The 18,138-nt window shown below is 36.3% G+C and overlaps 2 protein-coding genes and 1 long non-coding RNA gene across 9 annotated transcripts in view; 2 read left to right on the top strand and 1 right to left on the bottom strand.

Moving 5' to 3' along the window:
* The window catches only part of BLOC1S5 (biogenesis of lysosomal organelles complex 1 subunit 5), a 995,078-nt gene that overhangs the window by 516,687 nt on the left and 460,253 nt on the right, over positions 1-18,138 (top strand). The gene's annotated exons all lie outside the window — the stretch shown is intronic.
* SLC35B3 (solute carrier family 35 member B3) overlaps positions 1-18,138 on the top strand; it is a 309,604-nt gene that overhangs the window by 239,194 nt on the left and 52,272 nt on the right. The window lies entirely within an intron of this gene.
* Positions 1-18,138, bottom strand: part of LOC126952670 (uncharacterized) — a 334,793-nt gene that overhangs the window by 289,136 nt on the left and 27,519 nt on the right. For all 7 annotated transcript variants that reach the window (XR_007724996.1, XR_007724995.1, XR_007724993.1 and 4 more), the window contains exon 3: positions 12,244-12,431. This is a non-coding gene — a long non-coding RNA (uncharacterized LOC126952670). The remainder of the gene's footprint in view (positions 1-12,243; positions 12,432-18,138) is intronic.

Raw genomic sequence — 18,138 nt, 5'->3', positions numbered from 1 at the left:
ATATGTAAATTTTCAGCCCTAGTTTCAACACTTTTTTTTTTTTTTTTTTTTTTTTTGGCCACATCCTCTTTCTCCTCTCTTTCCTGAACTCGAATTACATATATTTTAGATATTTTGATATTGTCTCTAATAAGGGGACTGGCTCCATTTTTTGATGTTTAACTGGTGACAGCTTTTAAGCCGCACCCTTTCCTCTTCCCTTTCTTCCCTACATATGGACAAGCTGATAAAAAAGCCTGAGTATTTCTTCCTTAGGCACCAGCAGGAGATTCAAACTACTGTCCAGCCCTTGTTTTCTTTAGCTGTTTTCAGACCAGCTTGGGAGACCTGTCCAGCTCTTCCAAACAGCCCTGATAGGTGAGTAATAAACCTTTACACATCTTCTTAGTGTGTGTGTGGTGTCATCAGTCTTAACATGTGGATCAAATTTGGTGTGGGGGGTCCATCTGTCATATCAAGATGACTATAAGAATCCCACAAGGACTTGTTCACTTGTCTATTTTTCTCTCTGATTTATAGATTGAATAAGTTATATTTATCATTCTTCAAGTAAATTGATTCATATTTTAAGTCATGTTTGATATTGTGACACTTAAAGAATTATTTTTTAATTCAAATGTTGTATTTTCTATTCAAAGTGTTCCACTTAGTTATTTTTCATAATTCAATTTCTCTCCTGAGATTTGCTACATTTAGTTTGCTTTGAGCATTTTCATTCATTGTAGACATATTCTCCTTTACTGTCAACATAGAATTCTATACAAAGTTAAGCTATCTTTCTTCAAGAATGAGGCAGACATAAGGATCTTATCAAACAAAAAGGTAAAAAGAGAATTTATCACCAGAAGACTTTCAAGGAAGGAAATTCTCATAAACTTTTGAATAGAAGGGAAATTAATCCAAAAAAAATCAGCTCTGCAAGAATTATTGGTAAGCAAAAATATTAGAAAATATGTGAGAAAAGTCTTCAAAAACTGACAAAATGGAGCAATAACACTGCTTTGGAATTTAGCTAGAATTAAAATACCTAACAAAAATTGCATGTAATTTCAAAGGGGCTAATCAAAACTAACATATTCTGAGATGCTTATATAATTCAGGAGTAGGGAGAAATTATTAGTTACCTTTAGGCTTTAAGAATGCATATAAAGTAGTCAGGTTACAGATTGAAAAGTAGACACTGAATAAATAACTTCCAAACACGCTGAGAAGAAAAATTGAAAGAGAATAAACAAATAAAATAAATCAATACAAAAGAAGGCAAGAAAGTGGAGATACAATAATAGAAAAGGCAAGACGTAATAAAAAGCAAAGATGACATAACCAAACTCAAATGTATTAATACAATAAATGTAAATGTACCACAACATCTATATCAAAGACAAAGATGATCAGATAAGAATAAAACTAAAAATATATGCTATTTTAAAAAGGCACACCTAAAACATAAAGACACAAAAAAGCAGAAACATAATAATAAAAAGGTATGTCAAGAAAATAATAGTAAAAGAAAGCTGACATAACTATATTAATACCCAGCTAAATACATTATAAAGTCAAACACATTATCAGAGACAAAGAGGTTGCTCAATATTGGTAAGAGGATCAGTTTACCAGGAAGAGATAAGAAGTCTAAAGGTCTAATAAATAATAGCATCATCTCCAAATATATAAACATATATTTAAAATATATAAACTTTACATTGTAAAATCCATAGTCACAGTGAGAGATTCTAGCATAACTGCCTATAAAATATTAATAAAGGTTCAAAAGGTATGAACTGAACAATTAACAACCTTAAGCTAATGGATATATGGCACTTTGTCCTAGATATGTATAAGACACATTTTTCACAAGCAATATATGGAATATTTATGCTCTAAGACACTGTGAACCATACATAAGACCATAAATCTAGCCTACACAAGTTTTAAAGTACCTGAATCATATAGAACATTTTCCTGATGACAATAAAATTATTCTAATATGTGGTACAAACAGATACTAAGAAAACAACATGTTGGAAAATTTAAAATATTATTCTAAATAACTAATTGACCAAAAGAGAATTCATAATGAAACTGGAGACTACTTAAGGTTTAATAATAACAAACAGATCACAAAATGAAAATGTATGGTATATGGTTAGTAACACAGTAATTAGTGGGAAATTTATGGTGTTAAATACTACAACACAAAAAGGCCCAAAGAATGTAGAATGTAGGTGATGAATGCTATAGAAAATATACTATGGAAAAGATGAACCGCAATAAGTTGGTTCTTTGAAAAAAAGTAATTAACAGACCACTGGCAAGAGTAATTATGATAAGAGTTAGTTTTTTAACAATATTAAAAATTAAAAGTGAGAAATAACTCAAACTATTAATTGAATAGATAATAAAAAATATTATGAACAGTTTTATGCCAATAAATGTGCAAACAAGGTGAAATGGGTAAATTCCTTAAAAATACAACTTACCAAAACTAATGTATACAAAAAATTTATTAATAGCCCTATTACAATTAACTAAATTAATTTATAAACAAAATTCTTTCCACAAATAAAACATCAAACCAAGATGGCTTTACATGGATTTCTACCAGTCAAATAAAATGCAAATCTAATATACAAACTCAGAAAATAAAATGAAGAAATTTACCCGTATTTATTTTATGAGGCTACCATAACTTTGATAATGACACTACACACTCACACACGTGCACATGCAAAAATATAAGGCAATCTCAGTCATGAACATTAATACCAAATTCATAAACTAAATATTATTCAATCCAATTCAGCAATGAAATATAACTGTGTTCGTTTCCTAGGACTCCCATAACAAAATAACATAAACTGGGTATTAAACAACAGAAATGTATTCTCTGAGGTTCCAGGGGCTGGAAGTCCAGGATCGAGGTGCTGGTGGTCATGCTCCCTCAGAATCCTCTAAAGTAGGATCATTCCTGGCTTCTTCCAGCTTCTGGTGGCCCCAGGCATTCCTCGGCAGCATCACCCCAGCCTCTGCCTCTGTCTTCACATGGCCACCATCTCCCTGTCTCTGTGTCTTCACGTGTTCTTCTCCTCTCTTATAAGAACACCAGTCATATTGGATTAGGGCCCACCTTAATGACCTCATATTAGCTTTATTGTATCTACAAAGACTCTATTTCCAAATGAAGTTACATTTACAGGCACCAGCAGTTAGGGCTTTAACATGTCTGTTTCGGGGGACACAATTCAACCTATAATAACCAAGATGAATTTATCCTAGGAATACAAAGCAAGTGTCACATCAGAAACTCAATTACCACAAATCATCCATATTAACAGATTAAAGGAGATCAATCTTTGTGTATGCAGAAAAAGTAATAAAATTCAACATCCACTTGTGACTACTAAAGTAAAGAAAAAAGAAAGAGAAAACTTAGTCAAGGAGGGACAGAACAGAACTTTCTAAACCTGATAAAGGTATATTTTAAAAATCAAAGTAAGCATTATATTTAATAATAAAATGTTAAAAGTAATCTAAAGATACCTGTCATTACCATTCATTTTAACACTTTCATGGCTGTCCTAGCCAGTGCAGTAAGATAAAAAGAAAAGGGTGAAAGATGAAAAGAATTGGAAAAACAGAAAAAAAACCTTATAATTAATTACTCATGACTGTTTTATTTTCTTCAAGAAAATCCAAAGGCATCTATATTGGTGATGGCACAAACAATTTGGGGACAAAAATCAGCACAAAAAATTCAAATGCAAATCTTTACACCAGTAACAATCAAAAATATAACTTTTTAATGTGTATAATAGAAATTAAAATAACATGTAACAAGAAATAAATTCAACAAAATACTGGCATGCCTTTATGGATTAAATTATAAGGTTTTACTGAGAGACATTAAAGATTCCTAAGCAAATAGACAAACATCCCCTGTTGCTGAGTAGACCCTATCATGAATATATATATTCTCCCAAAATTAATCTATAGAGAATTCAATTTGAATCCCAACGGGATGTGTCATTGTTGTTATTATTTTTGAAATTAAAGTTGATTTTATAATTTATTTGTAAGAACAAAAGCCCCCAAATGGCCACCAACTTGGAGAGGAATGTTAAGCAAATGGATTTTAAGATTTACTATAAAGCTACATAATTAAGAACTGTAGTCTATATATATGCACAGATAAATAGACCCATGAATGGAATAGAAAGCCCAGAAACAAATGCACACAAAAATGATTTGTAAGGACGTGTAATACATATGAAACTGCAGATCAGTGGGAAAAAGAGGAGGTATTCCAAAGCTACTAGGCATTTTAATTATCCTTGTCAAAAACTGTTATCTGATTCCTACATCACATCATGCATATATCAAAAAGAAACCAATAGTTACTGATTGATTGACAATCAATATGAAAGGCAAAAACATAAAGTCTTTAACAAATAATATAAGAGAACATCCTTATGACCTAAGGTAGAAAGTATTTCTTAAGCAAGACACAAAATGAATCTATAAAGAAAATATTAATAAATTCATCTACATTAAAAAGAAAGATGTCTGATCATTAAAAGTTACCATAGAGTAAAAACACAGGCTCCAAGCTAGAAGATATTTGTGACACATTATTGAAAAAATCTTATACAGAGAATACATAAAGAATCCTGCGGGCCAGGTGTGGGACTCATGCCTATAATCTCACCACTTTGGGAGGCCAAGGTGGAAGGATTACCTGAGGCCAGGATTTTGAGACCAGCCTGGTCATTATGGCAAGATACCATCTCTACAGATATTTTTTTAATAAGCCAGGTGATATGGTTAAGCTTTGTGTCCCCACCCAAATATCATCTTGAATTGTAATCCCCACAATCCCCATAATCCCCGCATGTGAAGAGACCAGGTGGTGGTAATTGAATCATGGGGGCAATTTCCCCCATGCTATTCTCGTGATAGTGACTAAGTTCTCACAAGATCTGATGGTTTTATAATGAGCTCTTCCCCCTTCACTCAGCACTTCTTCCTACTGACTTGTGAAGAAGATGCCTTTCTTCTCCTTCGCATTCCACTATGACTGTAAGTTTCCTGAGGCCTCCCCAGCCATGCTGAATTATGAGACAATTAAACCTTTTTCCTTTATAAATTACCCAGTCTCGTGCAGTTATTTATAGCCAGGTGTGGTGGTGTACACCTGTAGTCCTGCTACTCAGAACGCTAAGGCAGGAGGACCACTTGAGCCTTGGAGGTCAAGCCTGCAGTGAACCATGATCATGCCACTGCACTCCAATCTGGACAACAGAATGGGATCCTGTCTCAAAAAAACAAACAAACAAACAACAACAACAACTAAGAATCAAGAAAAAAAGACAACCCCAAATTAAAATGACTTAGTTCTTCATAGAAGAGAAAAAAGTGTGTGTGTGTGATTTTACACATACATATGTATATACACCAAAAAGTGCTCAACCTCACTACCTCAATAGTAATCAGAGAAATAAAAATTAATCATAATGCAACATTGTTTTATACCAATGAATTGAAAAAATTAAAATCAGAAAACACAGCATTAACAAAATGTGGATATATAATATATACTGCTGGCAGGCATACAAATCGGTACAACATCTTTGGAAAACAGTTTGACATTACCTAATAAATTTGAACATGTGCCTACCTTATGATTCGGCAAGTCAACCCCTAAAAGTATACTTAGAAACTCTTGCACATACATACTACAGTATTTGTATAAACATTGTCATAGCAGCCTTGCTCATAATTGTAAAACCTGAAATGGCTATAATACCAATCAATAGTACAATGGAAAAATAATTTATCATATTCATACAATGACATAAATTAGTTACATATATTTACACTAATATAGATGAATCAAAAACATAACATTGAACAAAATAAGTTAGAGAAAATTTGTACAATTTGTTTTCATTATGTAAATATCATCAATGGAGGCCAGGTGTGGTGGTTCACGCCTGTAATCCCAGCACTTTGGGAGGCTGAGGCAGATGAATCACTAGGAGTTCCAGACCAGCCTGGCCAACATGGTGAAATCCCATCTCTGCCAAAAATAGAAAATTAGCCAGGTGCAGGGGCATGTGTCTGTAGTCCCAGCTACTCAGGAAGTTGAGGCATGAGACTCGCTTGAACCAATATTGTGCCACTGCACTCCAGTCTGGGTGACAGAGCGAGACTCCATGTCAAAATACATACATACATACATACATACATACATACATACTTAAATGTCATCAATGGATAAATCTAAATCATATATTATTCATATAATAGGAAATCTATAAAGAAAAGCAAAGAAAAAGTGAACACAACAACCATTATCCTGTGACCATTGGGAGGATGGGAGAGGTTGGGAGGAGAATGAAATCAAGAAGGGTCGGTCACAAGAGTAACATCAAAGCAATATTTTATGTCTTGACCTGGGTAATGAATTTGTGGTGGCTCTTTTTATTATTACTCTTTGCACTGGACATAAACTTTTGTGTATTCTTTTGTATGCACAAAAAATTTCACAATAAAAAAAAAAGTAAAAAGCCCAAAACAGAATACATATTTTCAATGAGAAAACAATAGTGTGTGTATGCATGTGTGTTTATATACATATGTTATGTGTATGTGTGTGCATGTGTCACGCAATCAGACATTAAAACTTCTATAAAATCCTAACAATGAAAACTGTGGAAATAGGGTAGGAATAGACAAAAAAAAAAAAAAACCAAAGGAATTATACAGATTATCTAAGAACAAACATAGCCTAAAAACAGTTCCATGTATGTGTGGAACTTGTTATGTGATAGAGGGACATTGCAAATCTCTGGGGAAATGATTCAATAAATGGTACTCAGACAATACATACACAAACAGAATGGTTAATTCTTACTTGGAATAACGTATGTGTCTTCCCAAAGAGCAGAGAGTTAGTGATGAATGCCCCATCCTCGGAGTCAGGGGGCTGCGTTGCAATCCCTCCTCCAGGTACCGAGAGTAAGGGCCTGGGTCCCTTCACCTCCCTGTGGAGCACTTCACTCAGCAGTAAAGTGAGGGTGTAGAATGATGGTCCTTGCCTCATGGCCTTGTTAAGATTAAGTGAAGCAATCCACTTCCAGTATTTAAAGAAGTGCCTGCCCTTGAACAAATGCTCAATAAATTGCTAGCTCCCAACCTTATTTAACGGTCTTAAAGTTACAGACTTAATGTGATAAGAGGTAAAAAGGCTTTTAAAAATCATTATTGGTTACTTCTCTGTCTCAAGCAACTGACTTTGACTTTGAACAGCTTGAGAGCAGCAATTATGCCTATTCGACTTCACATAGTCAGTCCCCAACACAAAATTTGCCATGTAATGGATGCTCAAGAAATAGACTTTGTGTTGATTTGAACTAAGAAGCAAAGAAAAAGTAGCATTACTAAAAAAAGGGGAAGAGTCATTGTGGGTGGTGGAAAATGCCACCGCTTTTCACTACTGTGTGGAGAAAAACAAAGCAGAGTTTTAAAGGCCAAATTTAATGGATTCCCAAAGTTATGCTACTGTGAAATTATGCTACTGTGGAAGAGGAATTAGAATCAGTCATTCCAAAATGTAAAATACCATGGAAGATAAAGACATAAAACAGAGTATGCTTTAAGAAAATAGCCCAATTAGCCAAACACCAGGGAGAACTTAAATCAGAATGTACCTTTATGTAAGCAGAACAAGGAGCAATGATTAATACTGAAAGTAAAAAGGAAAAAGCACCAAAAAAGTACAGCAATTAAGCAGTAATTTGCTATCTCATAGAAAAATCGCAGAAGAAAAATCACAAAGAAAAATCTATAGTTAAATGCATCCACATAATTTATTTGTGAGATACTTATAGATTTCCATAATTAACATAATCCATATCAGCAAAAATCAAAAACAGATGAAAAAATGTATATTGTCCATCTTCAAAGAATATCTGTGCCTAATTTAGTAAATGTTATAGCAAAATAATGTTCAGGGTTGCTTAATTCTAGTATTTTGATAATCACTGATTTGTGGTTTCATCAAAATTCACTGTCTTAGAAGAAATATGAGTTCCTTAGTGAATTAATTGATATCATCATTACTAAAAATATTGAAGAAAATCTATTTTATTTGAAATTCACATCATTGACATTCCTTCAGGTGACATAAAAAATTGCATAATCTTTCATTTTTTAAATGAGATATAAATCCACAATATATAAAAACTTATAGCAACATTTTCAAAACAGTTTGTCTTCTTTTAAAAATATATAGCCAAGCAGTTTAAATGTCAGGAGAACTATGATGAGACATTTCTCTCTAAAAAGGTATATTTTCAATTTCATGACCAAAAAAGAGAATCTAAAAAGCTCTGTTGATTTTGCTTTTTCATGATCATTCCAGAAATGATGTACTGTATATCAAAACTATATCTTCCAAGCTATTACATTTCACCATCTGGTTAACCTTATCAGCAAAGCACTAGAAAACAAATCCCGCACATTAGAATTTCATCCACTCTGCAGAGTTATCCTGACTATAAAGAGTTGCCCAAAACTAAGATAAATTATTATGGAGACCAGAAATGGGCTACATTAACTGTGCATGATTGGATTCAACTAGAAGAACTGAACCTATAACAAATCCTATCGTGTAATGCTGGTGATAGTGGCACAAATATAGACTAGAAAATGCTGGTTTACCTTTACCCAACACAGCATAAGTCCATTAAAAATATATCCACATACAGACACATTTAGACTTCTAGAGTTTTTAAAAATAAGTATGTTTGATCCACAAGGATATCTTCATGTTTTATAACACTTCTCATACTCTTCTCTAATGTTTCTGAATCAAGACAGATTTGATGCAAAAATCATTATGATCCTAGCATAGTGACAAAACTAACACCTCCATAAGTAACAGAACTCATGAAAATTTAAGACTGAATTTAGATTTAGGCCAAGAGCCTAAAACACTATTCAAAGTATGGTCCTAGGAAATATATATTTTAGCCTGAAGAATTTATAGAATGGTCCCAGAAGATTTCACTGGTATTACATAGAAGCTAGCATTCCCATGCCTATACCTTTTTCATCTTTGCCTGGATTAAGTGCAGGCAGGAGGTGGCTTTACAAGTGAAATCGTGGCACAAGAAAATTATTTGTGATCTAAAACATTTTGAGGATAATACTCAAAGAATGTAAGACTCAGTAAATATTCATGTTTACTTTGAAGAATGTAATGATCGTTGCTATGATTATGACTTCTAGTAGTTCAAAAGCTCTTCTCATTTCTCTCCACACGTTAAGAAATCAGTTTAGAGTTTCACCCACAAGAGTATTCCATGCCACTCCTCACAGTTTTTTCCTTTCATTCCCATAGAATGCCAAAATCTTCCAAAATGTATTACCATGCAAATGTCTTGGGTGCCTTTACTACACATTTATATTGCAAGGTAATCAATAAATTATTATTTCAATATTTATTGGAATCTCAGAATAAGAAAGAAGATAGATTACACAAATTCGTCTTCTGTGATTAATGGATGTTCCAGCAGAAGGCATACACTGATGGAGTAGGTCAGTATGCAGACTATATTACTGAATATTTCAACTCAGGCTGTAAATATAGTATCTGTTTCTCTTAGGGACTGTCACACTGAGTGCAGTATAAAAGGCAATAAATTTCAACAGATTAATTAACTCTTTGGTTACTGGGGCTGTGTGTCACCTATCCTGGCACCTAATAAAAATTCCTTTAATGCCAAGACATAAAGAAGGGCCTCTTTGGAAATGAGTTATTAACAGCATTTCGTGAATAGATGGAGAAATTGTAGCCGAGCCATTTAAGTGTCATAAAGTGCAGCAAAGGCTGCTGGAGGCCTCTGAGGGACGCCAGGCAATACCATAACAATCAAATCTGAGATGGAAGAGGGATTGAGCTGTCCACTCAGAATTTTTATATTGTCAAAGAGCAGCGAGGAAATAATGTGATCAAGAAGTGAATTAACCTTGTGTGTGAAAGAAAGGGGATGATCTGATGGAAAAGGCAGTAAAGTAAAAATCACTCCATAATGCCTACATTGCAGCAGAGCCATGAGGGGCCCCTAATGTCTGCAGGCTGTCAGAGAACAGACCCAGACCTCTAAGTACTATAAACCCATTACCTGCATTAGCCTATAATTGGAATACATTTATTCATGCTTTTTTAGTTCTTCAGGGTCTCCACATTGTATACCCACAGAGCATTAATTCCTATAAATGTTCTATCTTTGCAGACTCCTGAAAATGGCTATACAGTCTTGGGTGGAAATTAACATTCAGTAAGAGAGGAAGAAAGTGCTGCATATGTAGTACAAGGTTCACATCCATTATCCAGCTTGTACTGTGTTGTTTAATTTAGCACCTGGGCTGCTCCACCCAAATAATCTTTGGATGCTTTCTGATGAATTTCTAGATATCACATTTTTAATATTTTTCTATTTCAATGCAAGAGCTCCAACAGGCAGAAGATAATAAATATCAACTACTAACCCATGATTTTACTAATGGTCAGATGACTATCTTTGAAATTGTAAATTTCATTTCATCTCTTGAGGTTGCATCTCAATATATGGCACTTTTTATAAAGGTCCACACATAGCAATCCAAAAAGCATGTAGAAATAACAATAAAATTTAAATTAATACTTTCTTTCTGAAGATAACACCTCACCCTAAGTTACTCAGAACCAAACCCAGCAAACACTAGCAAGTAGGTGCCTAGCACATAGAGAATGTTCCCTGTACCAGCACTGCTCTGAATACTTTACATATATTAACCAAGGTCACTTTGACAACTCTATGAGGCAGGTATTGTTATTACTATCTTCATTTTATTGATGAGGAAACTGGAGCACAGAGAGGTTAAGTAAATAACCCAAATACCCCAAGTTCACACAGCTGATTTAAAAATCTCTGTTTAGGGGTCTCGGTTCTTAGCCACTTTGCAAAATTGCCTTGCCAAAAAAATAGTTAATACACCCAACATACAAATATTCTATTTGTACCCTGCTAATTAATCTTAAAGTTAAGTATGACTATGCACAGATGTGTGTGCGTGTTGTTCGCAGGGATTTTACTCCTTCCGCTGTCCCTCATTCCTCCTGCATTATCAATCATTCTCTCTGTATGGGAATGTTCCCACTGGCATAAGATGTGCTCTAATCTCTCCTTGATCCAACACCCCACTGTAGCAACCCTAGCTCCTTCCCGGGACAACTTCTCCAAGCAGTTGTATTCACACACTGTCTCTACTTTCTCAGGTCCCATTGACTCATCAGCCCCTTAGGAATCTGCCTCTTTCCCCCACCGCCCCACACAAACTGCTCTGCTAGATCCAAAGCTCACTTTTATATCTTCATTCTGTTTAACCTTTTGGCAAACGGGAAATCATTACCACTCCCTCCTTCCTGGAAATTGCTCCCTTTGTGGCTTCCCTGGCAACATTACTTTCTGCCTTTCTTCCTCCTGCCCACTTTCCTGGTCTCCCTTCGCTGCCACCTCCTCCTTTCCCCAAGCTAGGGTATGGGGGTTCTTCAGAGCCTGGCTCTGGGCCTCCTCTGCCACCTCTCATTCACTCCCCCACAGTTGAGTCATCCGCTACATGGATTCAAAAACCATCTTTTGGCTCATTACATCTTTACCTCCTCTTTTTGGCTTATGTCTTTACCTCGTCTTTTCATTCCAAATGTAAATATCCAACTGCTCCCTGACATCTCAATTTAGATGTCTGACAGACCTCTCAGATTTAACATAAATATAATAGAATCCTTGACCAGGGACGGTGGCCCATGCCTATAATCCTAGCACTTTGGGAAGCCAAGGTGGTTGGATCACCTGAGGTCAGGAGTTCGAGACCAGCCCGGCTAACATGGCAAAGCCCTGTCTCTACTAAAAATACAAAAATTAGCCAGGCATGGTTGTGGGCACCTGTAATCCCAGCTACTTGGGAGTCTAAGGCAGGAAGATCGCTTGAACCTGGGAGGCGTAGGTTGCAGTGAGCCGAGATCGCGCCAGCGCACTCCAGCCTGGTGCAGCGCAATGAGGCTGCACTGAATCAAATGAGATACACTCTGTCTCAAAATAATAACAATAATAATAATAATAATAAATAGAATAAAACTCTTAATTTTTCCACACAACTCTGATCTTCCCACCAAAACAAAACAAAAAAAGATACTACCTTCCACGCAGTTGCATAAGCCAGAAATCCAGGTCATCCTTGGTCCTCTCCATTTCTTCTCATGCTCCACATCCAGTCTGTCAGTATGTTCTGTTTACTCTGATCTGTGTCACTTGTCTGATATTGGTTGAAGGGTGGATATTTTATCCAGCTCTGACCACCAGGAATGAGGGGAAGATTTTCTTCATCTATGAAAACACACAGGAGGAAATGCCTATCTAGCCCAGGGTATGGCTGAAGCCACTGATTCTTTGTGGTTCTATGAGGAGACATCATCAACAAGGCAAGAATAACAGAGCAGGAAGATGGTGAAGACCTGGGTATTGATTGGGCCACTGACTTGATCAATGCTGCAGGTATACTACCTGTGCACTTCTTATTATGGGACAAAATAAACTCCTCATAACTTTAGTTGGGTCTTGTGTTATTTGAAGCCAGAAGCAAACCAAGTGCCACATCTCTTCTCTATCATTTATCTGCATAACAAATTACCTCAACATTTAGTGGCTTAAAATGACAATAAATATCTCCCAGTTCCTTTGGGTCAGGAATTCAGAAGTGGCTTAGCTGGGTGGTCCTGGTTTGGGAGGTGTCTCATGAGGTTGTAGATGTGATGTCAACTGGGGCTACAGTCAATGGAAGGCTTAACTGGAGCAGGTGGATCCACTTCCACAGTGGTTCATTCACATTCACAACTTAATGTGTGCTGTTGGCAGAGGCCTCAAGCTCCTTGCATGTGAGATACTCCGCAGGCTGCTGCAAGTCCCCACACCATAGCAGCCGACTTTTCCCAGAATGAGAGATACAACAGCAAGCAAGTCAAGTAGAAGCTGTTCTTTTTAATGGCCTAACCTCAGAAATCACAAAGCATCACTTCTATCACATTCTATTCACTAGGAAAGAACCACTGAGTCCAGCCCAGATATAAGAGATGGAAATTAGGTGCCATCTTAGGAAAGAATTCGTGGACATTTTTACAATTTCTTTTTATTTTTTAATTGAAAACTAATTGTGCATACTCATGAGGTATATAGTGATGTTTCAATACATATAATGTATAGTGGTAATTATTTCAAAGCCACCACATACACCTTTTCTCACTGCATTCTAGTCCCAGTGATCTTCTTTCAGTTCCTAGAATTTGCTAAACTCCTTTCTAGCTCCAGGTTCTTCCACATGTCCACATATCTGTCTGGGAGGTTCCCCTCCTGGCTGACCTTCCCTGAATACCTTGCTTCCCCCACCCCATTAATCTCTATCTTTGTCCCTTGCATGTTGCATGATGGAAGGGCCAGTTGTTGTCTAGTTTAGCATTATATGCCCAATTCTTAACACAGTATCTGGCAGGTAGCAGGCACTCAAAAAATAGTTACTGAATGAACGAGTGAAAAAAAGAATATAGGTATGCATCCACAAAATGTTTTTAGAGAGCTGCAAAAACCGTTCAGCAAAATCATTCAGGCGAAAATGTCTAACATGATAAGGTGCTTAAGAAGTTTAATAAGGAAAGTGACATTCTAGCTATCTTTTGAATATTTAAAGGGCTATCATTGGGGAAAAGATTAAATTTATCCTTTATTATTCATAGAGTAGAATTAGAATGAATGGTAAGAAATTATGGGAAAACAGTTTAGTTGAATAAAAGAAAGACCTTTCTAACAATTAGAGTTATCTAAAAAAGTAAAACCAGTTGACTTATAAGAGAGTAATTTTCCTGTCATTGGAAATGTCCAAACATATATTATAAGACCACCTGCCTACCATGTCAGAGAAGAAATTCAGATATTGGATACCAAATGGACCAGATGACCCTAGGCCCCCCACCTTTTATTTCTTTATTTTTTTTTTTTTTTTTTTTTTTGCATTCTTGGATTCTGTAATACAAGCCTTAACGAAATATATATTTGTCTCAGTTCATTTGTGCTTTTATAACAGAATGCTACAGACTGGGTAATTTCTAATAATAGAAGTTTATTTTATCACAGTTCTAGAGGCTGAGAAGTCCAAGATCAAGGCACTTGCAGATTCAGTTATCTGCTGAGGCACCATTCTTCATTGATGACATTTTGCTACTGCATCCTCACATGGGGGAAGACGGAAGGGAAAGACAGTCAGGTAGCTCTCTGAAGCCTCTTTTACAACCACATTAATCCATTCATAAGGGCTACCCCTTTGTGAATTAATCACTTCCCAAAGACTCTCACCTTTTAATACCGTCATATTGGGGATTCAGTTTCAACACACAAATCCTGGGTGGGACAAAACATTCAAACCATATATTTTAAAAGTTCTCACTTTTTTGTGGAACGTAATAAAGAGATAAACATTAATTTAAAAAAAAATTATCTCTATACTGTCATGCTTTGGGAAATCTTGTTTAGGCAGAAAATTTTAAAAAAACTAAATGTTTCTATTTCTAATTATTATAACAATGCATTTATTTTTAAAATGTAAATATTGTTATATATTGATGCAATATAGGCATTGATCTCAGAAGAGCTAAAGCAATTTTAACGGAATGCTTCACTATATGGCATATTTTCTGATTTCTCCGGTTTCTAGAAATAAGTTTTAGTTTCTACTCCTGCACTAAAGCAATTTTTAAACCCTGCATTAAAAAAAAGAGTATTCTTTAAGAAATAACACAAATATCCTTTAACAGGTGAATACACAAACAGTAGTACATCCATGCCATGGAATTTTATTCAACAATAAAAAGGAATGAACAATCAAGCCAGCAAAAGACATGTAGGAATTTTAAATGCATATTGCTAAGCAAAAAAAAAAAAAAAAAAAGCCTATCTAAAAGGGATATATACTGTATGATTCCAACTATATGACCTTCTGAACAAGGCAAAACTATGGAGACAGTAAACAGATCAGCTGTTGTCAAGGGTTCAGGGGAAGGAGGGATAAATAGGTGGGGCACAAGAAATTTTTAGGGCAACGAAACTATTTTGTATGATACTGTACTGATGAATACATGTCACTATACATTTGTCCAAACTTATAATGTAAAACAGTGGACTCTAACATAAACTTTAGTTAATAATAATGGGTCAATATTGGTTCATCAATTTTAACAAATGTACCACACTTATGCAAGATGTTAATGATAGAGGAAAATAGATGAGAAGGAGTATATGGGAACTCTGTACTTTCTGCTCACACTTTGTGCAAACCACTACACAGGTTCCATATGAGGTACACACACACACACACACACACACACGTATACATATATGCAATATATTTATTATATATATAAATGATTGCAGTGATATTTAAGTACAAATTGTAAGAAACAAGTACTAAGGTATTTGAATCAGGCAGAGAAAGGGGCAATAATTAGGTATAAAATAGTTGATCCGAACTTTGAAGGATTGTAGAATTTGGAGAAAAAAAAGAAAAAAAGATACAATCTGGGCTAGTGAAACAAAACAAAGAAAGGCACAAAAGGGGAAACACTACTAGTAGGGGTACTTCTACCAATAATAACGAATATTATAAATATTCCTACATGACACTGAAGAAATTGGCCTTGACTGGGTTTGTGATTTGATGAATTCAAAAAATAATTTAATTGACCAAGACACTGCGGTAGGGTCACAACGTTTCCAGATGTTCCTAGTCCTCAACTCTGCCCTCAAAAGGCTTGCTGGATGGCACGTACCACCACTCTTCAAAGTCATAAGGATGAGAATTCATGATTGCATAAAACAAAGAGTAAATCAAGGAAGTAGTGTAAACATTTGGATAGCAGACCTACCAACCCCCGCTGCTGCTACCCAGGCGGAACTTGCTGGCTTAGGCGTCAGCACAGCAGCCCCACTCCTACCTGAACTCTGCCAAGAGACACAGTCCTGGGTTCTTCTGGGAAACACCTGGACAACAGTCCATGCTATTTCATCCACCCCTGCTGCTCCTAGCCAGACAAGACTTATTGGTATGGGTGGCACCCAAGGAGGGGAGGAGCCCCCGCTCCCAGAACACTGAGAGGAGGGAGACATATGAATTCATGGGCAGATGGGGGAACAAGATATGCCTCCTTCTGCAGGGCCAGTCGGGAAAAGGTGTGGCCTGTCTGCCAGCCATGGCCTCTGCCTGAGGGAAAGAAATGTGAGTGTGGCACCAGTGATCAGAGGAGGCTCCTCCAAGGCTCTGGAGCAAACCTGTGAGGATGTCATCTCTCTCCCCACATCACACAGTGCTGCTGAGAATGTGCTAAAATACCAAAGAGCCACATGACTGAGTAAGAGCCTATCTGCCAGCCTTCCCTATTAAGTGTCATCTACTGGATCGCAGCCCAAATTAGAATGACAAAAATATTTTGCCAGTATACAGTGCCTGTGAAACCCTAGGCAAAAATCCAGCCACAAATAAAAATCCTATACAGAGCCTTGGCACTCTGAAAGTACCTAGAAATGAAGCCAACTGACTACATTTATCTTACATCACAGTTAAAGGAACACCAGCTCTCTCAGATGAGAAAGAATAAATGCAAGACACTCTGGCTTTTTCCAGCCACTTAAAAAGCCAGAGTGTCCCCTTACCTCCAAACAAACTAGTCTCCCAGCAATGGTTGTTAACCAGACGGAAATTATTGTAATGACAGAGACAGAATTCAGAATCTGGATGGCAAGGAAGCTAATCGAGACCTAGGAGAAAGTTGAAAAACAATCCAAGGAATCCAGTAAAATGATTCAAGACCTGAAAGGTAAAATAGTCATTTTAAGAAACAATCAAACTGAACTTCTGGAATTAAAGAATTCTCTACAAAAACATCATAATACAGTCACAAACATTAATGACAGAATAGACCAAACTGACAAAAGAATCTCTGAGCTCAAAAACCAGCTCTTCAAGTCAACTCAGTCAGAAAAAAATATAGAAAAAGGAATTTCAATAAATGAACAAAACCTCCCATAAATATGAGATTATGTAAAGAGGACAAATATATGACTCATTGACATATCTGAGAGAGAAGAGAGAGTAAACAACTTGACAAACATATTTAAAGATATAGTCCATGAAAATTTCCTCAGTCTCACTAGAGGGGTGGACACACAAATTCAAGAAATACAGAGAATCCCTGTGAGCTACTGTACAAGATGACCATCCCCAAGATACATAGTCATAAGATTCATCAAGGTCAATGCAAAACAGAAAATCTTAAAGGTATCTAGAAAGAAAGGTCAGGTCACTTATAAAGAGAATCTCAGCCTGGCACAGTGGCTCATGTCTGTAATCCCAACACTTTGGGAGGCCGAGGCAGGTGGATTGCCTGAGCTCAGGGGTTTGAGACCAGTCTGGGCAACATGGCAAAACCCTGTCTCTACTAAAAATACAAAAATTAGCGGGGCACGGTGGCACATGCCTGTAATCCCAGCTTCTTGGGAGGCTGAGGCAGGAGAATTGCCTGAACCCAGGAGGCAAAGTTTGCAGTGAGCCAAGATCGTGCAGCTGCACCTCAGCATGGGCGACAGAGGAAGACTCAATCTCAAAACAAACAAACAAAAAGAGAATCTCAGGAAACCATCAGCAGGCATCTCAGCAGAAGCTTTATAAGCCAGAAAGGAAACATCCTCAAAGAAAAGAAATTCCAGCCAAGAATTTCATATCCCTGCAAACTAAGCTCCATACACAAATGGGAAATAAAATTCTTCTCAGAAAAGCAAACATTAAGGGAATTCATTGCCACCAGACCAACCTTACGAGAGGTCCTTAAGGGAGTGCTAAACATGGAAATGAAAGATTGATACCTGCTAGCATAAAAACACACTCAAGTACATAGCCCACAGAAAATACAAAGCAATTACACAACCAAGTCTACAAAACAACCAGCTAACAACATGATGACAGAATCAAAACCTCATATATCAATACTAATCCTGA

This window comes from Macaca thibetana, chromosome 4 (assembly GCF_024542745.1).
Source record: "Macaca thibetana thibetana isolate TM-01 chromosome 4, ASM2454274v1, whole genome shotgun sequence".
In the NCBI taxonomy this organism is placed as follows: Eukaryota; Metazoa; Chordata; class Mammalia; order Primates; family Cercopithecidae; genus Macaca; species Macaca thibetana.
Note: the sequence above shows the minus strand (reverse complement) of the source record. Positions and strands in the feature narration are given on the sequence as shown.